The following is a 7,447-nucleotide window of genomic DNA, read 5'->3' as shown; positions in this document are numbered from 1 at the left end:
ACATGGGACATTTCTGCCTTGCTGATGCATGTGAAATAGTGGACCCTTACGAACAGAGGAGGAGACAGGAACACAGACCTGCAACAAGGGCTAAATGGTTCATTTACTGGTGCAGGAGTGCAGGGTGTTCGTAAGAACTGTGATTGAAAGACAAAATCTATGTAGACCTACATGAAACAAAAATTAAATTGTCTTATCTGAATAAACTTTACAAGATATAAATCAACAAATTGCTAAAAACAAATGTGTAAGCTGCATGGAACAGCTCACAGAACCATTGTGCATTGGGCCTGTAGCCCCTCTGTTCCACAACAACCTAAAGTAAACTGTGTTATGCTGCATTCATGACCAAGTGGGAAAGTAGTTATTACCAGTTGTGAAATATGAGTTGGTGCATTCACATTTCGAACTGGGAAATATCATCAAACATGTAGGTCATTAGAAGACTTCCAGAGCTGATTTCACTTTCTAAATCAAAAGTAAAATTAACAGTTTACATTTTGTATGAACAATTTGTTTTTTGTTCATACCATAAACAACAACTGCTGAAGATGTGTAATGCTTGCTGTCTTTTTTTGTTGACAAATGATGTCAGAGAGGTGCAAGTGGGAACCTGGGATGATAGATGAGTTTCCCACTAGTAACTACCAGTTGGAGGGGCGTTCAAGTCGCATGCTTTACGAAATTACGAGATGTTGTGAATGCAGCATTAGCACACAAGGCAATTGCTTATCTTTTCCCTGGACAATATAATCTGGTCCAATAACAGGGGTATATATGGTGCTTTCAAGACAACTCCGAAACATCCGAACCTCCAAATTAAAATGTGCTTTAGTTATTTGCGTAGAGCTTCATCCTGGTTGATTCTGTGCCTTTCCAAGAGGGAAACTCGGCGCTCATCTTTCTACAACGAGTTTTCAAGTCTGAAATTTTGAAGTTTCTGAGTTCTGAGTTGTCTTGAAAGCGGTAAAAGGCCTTCAAACAGATAGGCCTAAACTAAGTAGGTGTTCTTAATAATAAACAATTAATTGTTAACAGGAATCATCTCAATGTATTTCCAGTACACAATCAATAATTAACATTAGTGAACATTAGGTAAAAATGTCTTCCGCAATGACATCATACCAATTAATAACAGTGAAAAATAAGAAATAGTCAGGGAATATTCAGGGACTAATGTTGTAGTCCTTGAATGGGGGGATGAATGGAAGAGAATTAGCGCGATTGAGTAATGAAACCTATATGTGCAAATGACTGTGCTGGCTGCAGTCCACAAAGTCACACCATCCACTGTAGCCTACTAAATAAGAAACTCAAGACTGACAATACATTAGGCTACTATACTGAGACAGTAATGTGTGTGCCTACAGATGCACCACAGAATCAAGGCAGACATTGTCAGTCATGTAGAACATGATCTGAGACAGTGTCACTGACACACTATCTGCAGCTACAGGCAAGGGGATAGCTGTGTGTGTGTTTACACGTCTTTTTAATGTTGATGGAGAAAAGGTGATCTCAACTGATATATACAAGGGTAGGCTACTGACCCCCCTTGTGGTGGCTTGGTGAACAACATCAAACTTTAAGAATGGCCCAGACCTGGCGATGTCAACAGTATAACATTATCTTAATCAGACCAACATAGTGATAGAGTAATGTCTTGCAAACCTACACAACATACCTTGGGTTGTCTGCTAATGTGGGAGGGTCTGGGGATGATAGGGTACTTTACCGCAACCTCTAAACCCATCACTACCTCAGGATCCCCCTCAGGACTGTCTGACAGGCTAGGGCAAGCCGGAAAGGTCTTAAATATGTAGTTCTCTCTCCCTGCTGGTAGACCGTTGGAGTTGGTACCATTCAGAGTTCTTGTTCTGGTGTGTATAGAGATACAGCTGACAGTTCTGTGATGCGGCTGGTGTTCTACGGGGGCGTCTGGTTTGGGAACCAGCTGGCAGAGAACCGGGCCTACCGTCACAGGGGGTTCTAGATCGGTTCTGCTGGATTGGGAGGGGTCCGGGTCCAGGGACTGTATAGAGTCAGCTGTAACGTCTGGAGGACTGCTGAAACAGTGGCGCAACGCAGAACAGGGGAAACCTTGCATGCTGATGGGATATAGAGTCACAGGAAAAATAACCAAATAAAAACCCCCACGACAACACCACTGTCCGGGTAGTGTTTCCCCACAATGGCTCTGTCAGGAGTCAGTCAAGCTCTATCAGTCAGTCAATCTCACCCTGTGTGTTTCTGAGTCCTCCAGCTTCAACACATCTTTTTTCTCCACCCATGATTTAGTTTGATCTAAATACTTTGTAAGCCAATTCTTTATCTCTGTCTGGCTCAGTCTGGGGGTCCTGGTCTCCACTCCTCTGCCTGGTTGTGAATAGCTCTTTTCTTCCTCTCTCCTCCCTCTCTCTGTGGTAGTACACAGGCTGGAATTAACTTTTCAGCCCCGCGAACCCCTCTACCTGCCTTCCTGCTGTGTGTGTGTGTGTTTGTGTGTGTGTTTCAGGGGCAGTGTGTGTGCTGGGTGTCTGATTACCTATGCAGATACTCCCCAGTCCGCCAGTCAATTGGTGGAATGCTGGGTCTGGGCCAAGCTGTTCAGTTGCTGCTGGCCTCTGGTTACCCACTGATTCAGAGTCAGCTACTTTTAAACCTTATTTCACCACTCTTTGCTAATGAACACATTGGAACCTAGAACAGGGGTTAGCGTATACAGGGTAAATTGTCTGTTATGGTTGGATGGGTATCAAGGTCCATGACAGCTCAGGTAAGACCTCCAGTAAGAGAGAGCATTGATGGAATAAGTACCCAATTTTCATACTTGAGTAAAAGCAAAGATACAGTACATTAATAGAGAATGACTCAAGTAAAAGTGAAAGTCACCCAGTAAAATACTGCTTGATTAAAAGTCTACATTTATTTGGTTTTAAATATATGTTTTAAAAGTAAATGTTATTGCTAAAATATACTGACTATACCAAACATTAGGAACTCCTTCCTAATATTAAGTTTCACCCCCTTTTGCCCTAAGAACAGTCTTAATTTGCCAGGGCATGGATTCTACAAGGTGTCGAAAGCGTTCCACAGGGATGCTGGCCCGTGTTGGCTCCAATGCTTCCCACAGTTGTGTCAAGTTGGTTGGATGTCTTTTGGGTGGTGGACCATTCTTGATACACACAGGAAACTGTTAAGGGTGAAACACCCAAAAGCGTTGCAGTTCTTGACACAAACTGGTGTGCCTGGCACCTACTACCATACCCTGTTTAAAGGCACTTACATACCCTCTGTATGGCATACACACAATCCATGTCTCAATTGTCTTAAGGCTTAACAATCCTTCTTTAAACTGTCTCTTCCCATTCATCTAAACTGAATGAAGTGGATTTAGCAAGTGACATCAATAAGGGATCATAGCTTTCACCTGGATTCACCTGGTCAGTCTATGTCATGGAAAAAGCAGGTGTTCTTAATGTTTTGTATACTCAGTGTAAAAGTAAAAGTATAAATAATTAAAAAATCCTTATATTAAGCAAACCAGATGGCACCCTTTTCTTGTTTTTTAAATGAATTTACGGATAGCCAGAGGTACACTCCAACAAGACATCATTTACAAATGAATTTACAAACAAATGTCACGACTTCCACCGAAGTCGGCTCCTCTCCTTGTTCTGGCGGTGTTTCTCATATTCCATTGGTTTTGTCTTGTTCCATTACACACCTGGTTTTCATTCCATAATTACTGCATGTATTTAGTCCTCTGTTCCCCTCCATATCTTTGTGTGTAATTGTTTGTTTTGTTATGTGGATATTGTCAGGCGCTTTACTTTTGCTATGTTCCGTGTTTTTGTCACGTTATTGTTTTTATGTGCTGTCATTATTGGAACGGAATTAAAGTGCGCCTGTTCACTACACTCTGCTCTCCTGCACCTGACTTCGTCTCCCGTACACACCCTTGACAACAAAGCGTTTGTGTTTAGTGAGTCCGCCAGATCAGAGGCAGTAAGGATGACCAAGGATGCTCTCTTTATGAGCGTGTGAATTGGGCCATTTTTCTGTCCTGCTAAGCAAGTACTTTTAGGTGTCAGGGAAAATATATGGAGTAAAAAGTACATTAAAAGTAAAAAAATATAAATAGTAAAGTGAAGTACAGATTTAAGTAGTACTTTTAATTATTTTCACTTAAGGACTTTATCTCTCTCTCTCTCAGTGGTGCAGAGAGAGAGCTTGGCATATCTCCCCACAGCATGAGATAAAGGACAATAGAGGGTCAGCTGCTCGGGGTGATTGACTGATACTTAAATATTCATACAGGTGAAAGTGTCCGTTTATCAGTCACTCATCCAGCCCACTCTATCATCACACATGCATATTTTATAACGCTTTATAATGCTTTGTAATGATGAGTGGTGAGGCAGCAGCTTCCCATTCAATTTCAAATTGCAAAAACCTTTCCTATCTAGAACTTGTAATTGAGCAAGACAGGATGCACAGAGAGTTTACAGAGGAGTCAATAGTCAACACAGATTAGACAGGAAATAGTAGCAAATATAGTTATCAAATCAAACTTTATTTGTTAAATGCGCCGAATACAACAAGTGTAGACCTTACCGTGAAATGTTTACTTACAAACCCTTAACCAACAGTGCAGTTCAAGAAGAGTTTTATTTACCAAATAAAATAAAGTAAAAAATAAACAGTAACACAATAACGAGGCTATATACAGGGAGTACTGGTACTGAGTCAGTGTGCGGGGGTACAGGTTAGTCGAGGTTATTTGTACATGTAGGTAGGGGTGAAGTGACTATGCATAGATAATAAACAGCGAGTAGCAGCAGTGTACAAAACAAATGGAGGGGAGGGGTGGTGTCAATGTAAATAGTCCGGTGGCCATTTGATTAATTGTTCAGCAGTCTTATGGCTTGGGGGTGGAAGCTGTTAAGTAACCTTTTGATCCTAGACTTGGCGCTCCGGTACCGCTTTCCGTGCGGTAGCAGAGAAAACAGTCTATGATATGGGTGACTGGAGTCTCTGACAATTTTATTGGCTTTCCTATGACACCGGCTATTATAAAGGTCCTGGGTGGCAGGATGCTTGGCCCCAGTGATGTACTGGGCCATACGCACTACCCTCTGTAGCGCCTTACGGTCAGATGCCAAGCAGTTGCCATACCAGGCAGTGATGCAACCGGTCAGGATGCTCTCGATGGTGCAGCTGTAGAACTTTTTGAGGATCTTTTTTTCAGACAGTTGTATGTCATTCCTGGTGTAACAGTGTAGGTTCCGTCCCTCTCTGCGCCCCAACCTGGGCTCGAACCAGGGACCCTTGCACACATCAACAACTGACACCCACGAAGCATCGTTACCCATCGCGCCACAAAAGCCACGGCCCTTGCAACGCAAGGGGAACAACCACTTCAGGTCTCAGAGCGAGTGACGTCACCGATTGAAATGCTATTAGCGCGCACCACCGCTAACTAACTAGCCATTTCACATCGGTTACACTGGCCCTCACCATTTCCCCCACTGCCCACTCCTGCTTGTCGGTCAGCACACGGCCACCACCATGGGGTCTTCAGTCAATTCTGAACAGAGTATACTGTCAGTAGATCATACTATAAGAATACTGTAACACGTTTTGTACATTTACATGCATTACAATATGTAATTTACTGTAAATGTAATCAGTGGCGATTTTAGCATATAAATCTTGGTGGGGAAAACCCCTCAAAATGTGGGATGCATGCCAGCAAAGCCACTGCACCACACAACACCAAATAATACATGAATTGCACTATAACAGTGACAAACGGTGCCCACAAAATATTAGGGTTTACATAAGTCCCAACAACAGTCCCAACACTTTAGCACTGCTACACCTGGCTATCAGCAGAGCCTTGCCTGGCAGCGAAACAATTCCTACAGCCTCACCACACGACAACGCCATTCGGTTGGCTGATGCTGAAAGAAAGGAGAAGGCCGGCAGAACGCTGACAGATCTAGGAGAGCAACTGAAAGCACAATCTGACAGGGAGACATGGTTCTGCTACAGCAACCAAAACAGAACAAGTTGATAACTACCTTTGAACCAGAACCATACACTGTTGTGGACAGGAAGGGGAACTCTGTTGTCCTGGAAAGGAATAGGAAGAGGGCCACGCGACATGTTCAACTTCAGCTTCGACCCCAAAGACTCAGACAACAAGCTGTGCATCTGAAGGACTACAGTATGTTAGATAGACATGTTGCCATAATGGAGCAAAATAATCTCAACGGCAGTCTACCCCTAGCCATCACAGAAATGTTCTGGCAAGAACTATTGTCAAAGAAACATTGTTAACAAAAGAGTTCCCGAAATGTAACCAGTGTTATGGTTAAAGAAATTAGAAGTAAACATTACAGTATGTTGTTGTTGGAAAATATGTTAATACTGTATACGAGAGATACCTTATTTTGAGTACTAGATAATGTCTTGTTACGTTATAATGCATAGATCTACAGTTTGGAGATGTGCTATCATAGTGGTTCGTCAAGCAGAAGAGGAGGTATGTAAGTGTATTAGCGACACCTAGTGGTCCAATACCAGTGGGGCACTCGAAGTCACGTGAGGAACGGAGGGGGGATGCTTGGTGAACGAGAAATACTTTGGTAGTCAATGATTCTCGTGAGTCCGAGTCAAGTCGGCACGTTACAATAACGTTTATCAGACCATTGTTTCATGAGGCGTTAGACATCGCTTTATTTCCTGCTTCCTATTATGCGGTCTCGGTCTTGGTTTATCGGTGGTAGGGCGCTCCTCGTTTCTCTCCAAGTGGCAGTCGGGGCTAAGGGACCACATCCATGCACAGAGGTAAGATCCACTCGCAGGACACAGATAATGTGTGTTGTCGGAGTCATTGTTACCATAAGTATTTTCTGTATTCTAATAATAGGCTATGCATGTAACTGGAAAACACAGGCACGTGTTATTTACCAGTTTACCCATTCAAATAGAGTCAGAACAGGACTGTGAGTTTAGGCACATACTGAGAACATGACCGCTAACGTAGGCTATTGTTATTACACCAACCTGAAACTAATACGATTAAGAATTGATGACGCTACACTTCTGGTCAGATTCATATGTTTATCTAATATAAAAACACACAGCATAGAGAGACACACTACTCATCCAGCTTCTCAGAGTACCTGTCAGTCATGCCATCAGTCAGTCCTGTCTGTGGGATTCCTGCGGGATTGTTGCTTAGGACACTTGTACTGTTTAGGCCAAGGCAATGCGTGACTTAGTATGGTGAAGGGGTTCAGAGGTGTCTGTGTGTTTTGCGTGTGTGCTGTGTCTCACCACTCAGGGCAGACTCAGTTTCTTGCATGGAGCTGCCTTTCTCTCTCTCTCTCTCTCTCTCTCTCTCTCTCTCTCTCTCTCTCTCTCTCTCTCTCTCTCT

Source organism: Salmo trutta, chromosome 7 (genome assembly GCF_901001165.1).
Source record: "Salmo trutta chromosome 7, fSalTru1.1, whole genome shotgun sequence".
Lineage (NCBI taxonomy): Eukaryota > Metazoa > Chordata > Actinopteri > Salmoniformes > Salmonidae > Salmo > Salmo trutta.
The sequence above is the reverse complement of the archived record's forward strand: the minus strand, read 5'-3'. Positions refer to the sequence as shown.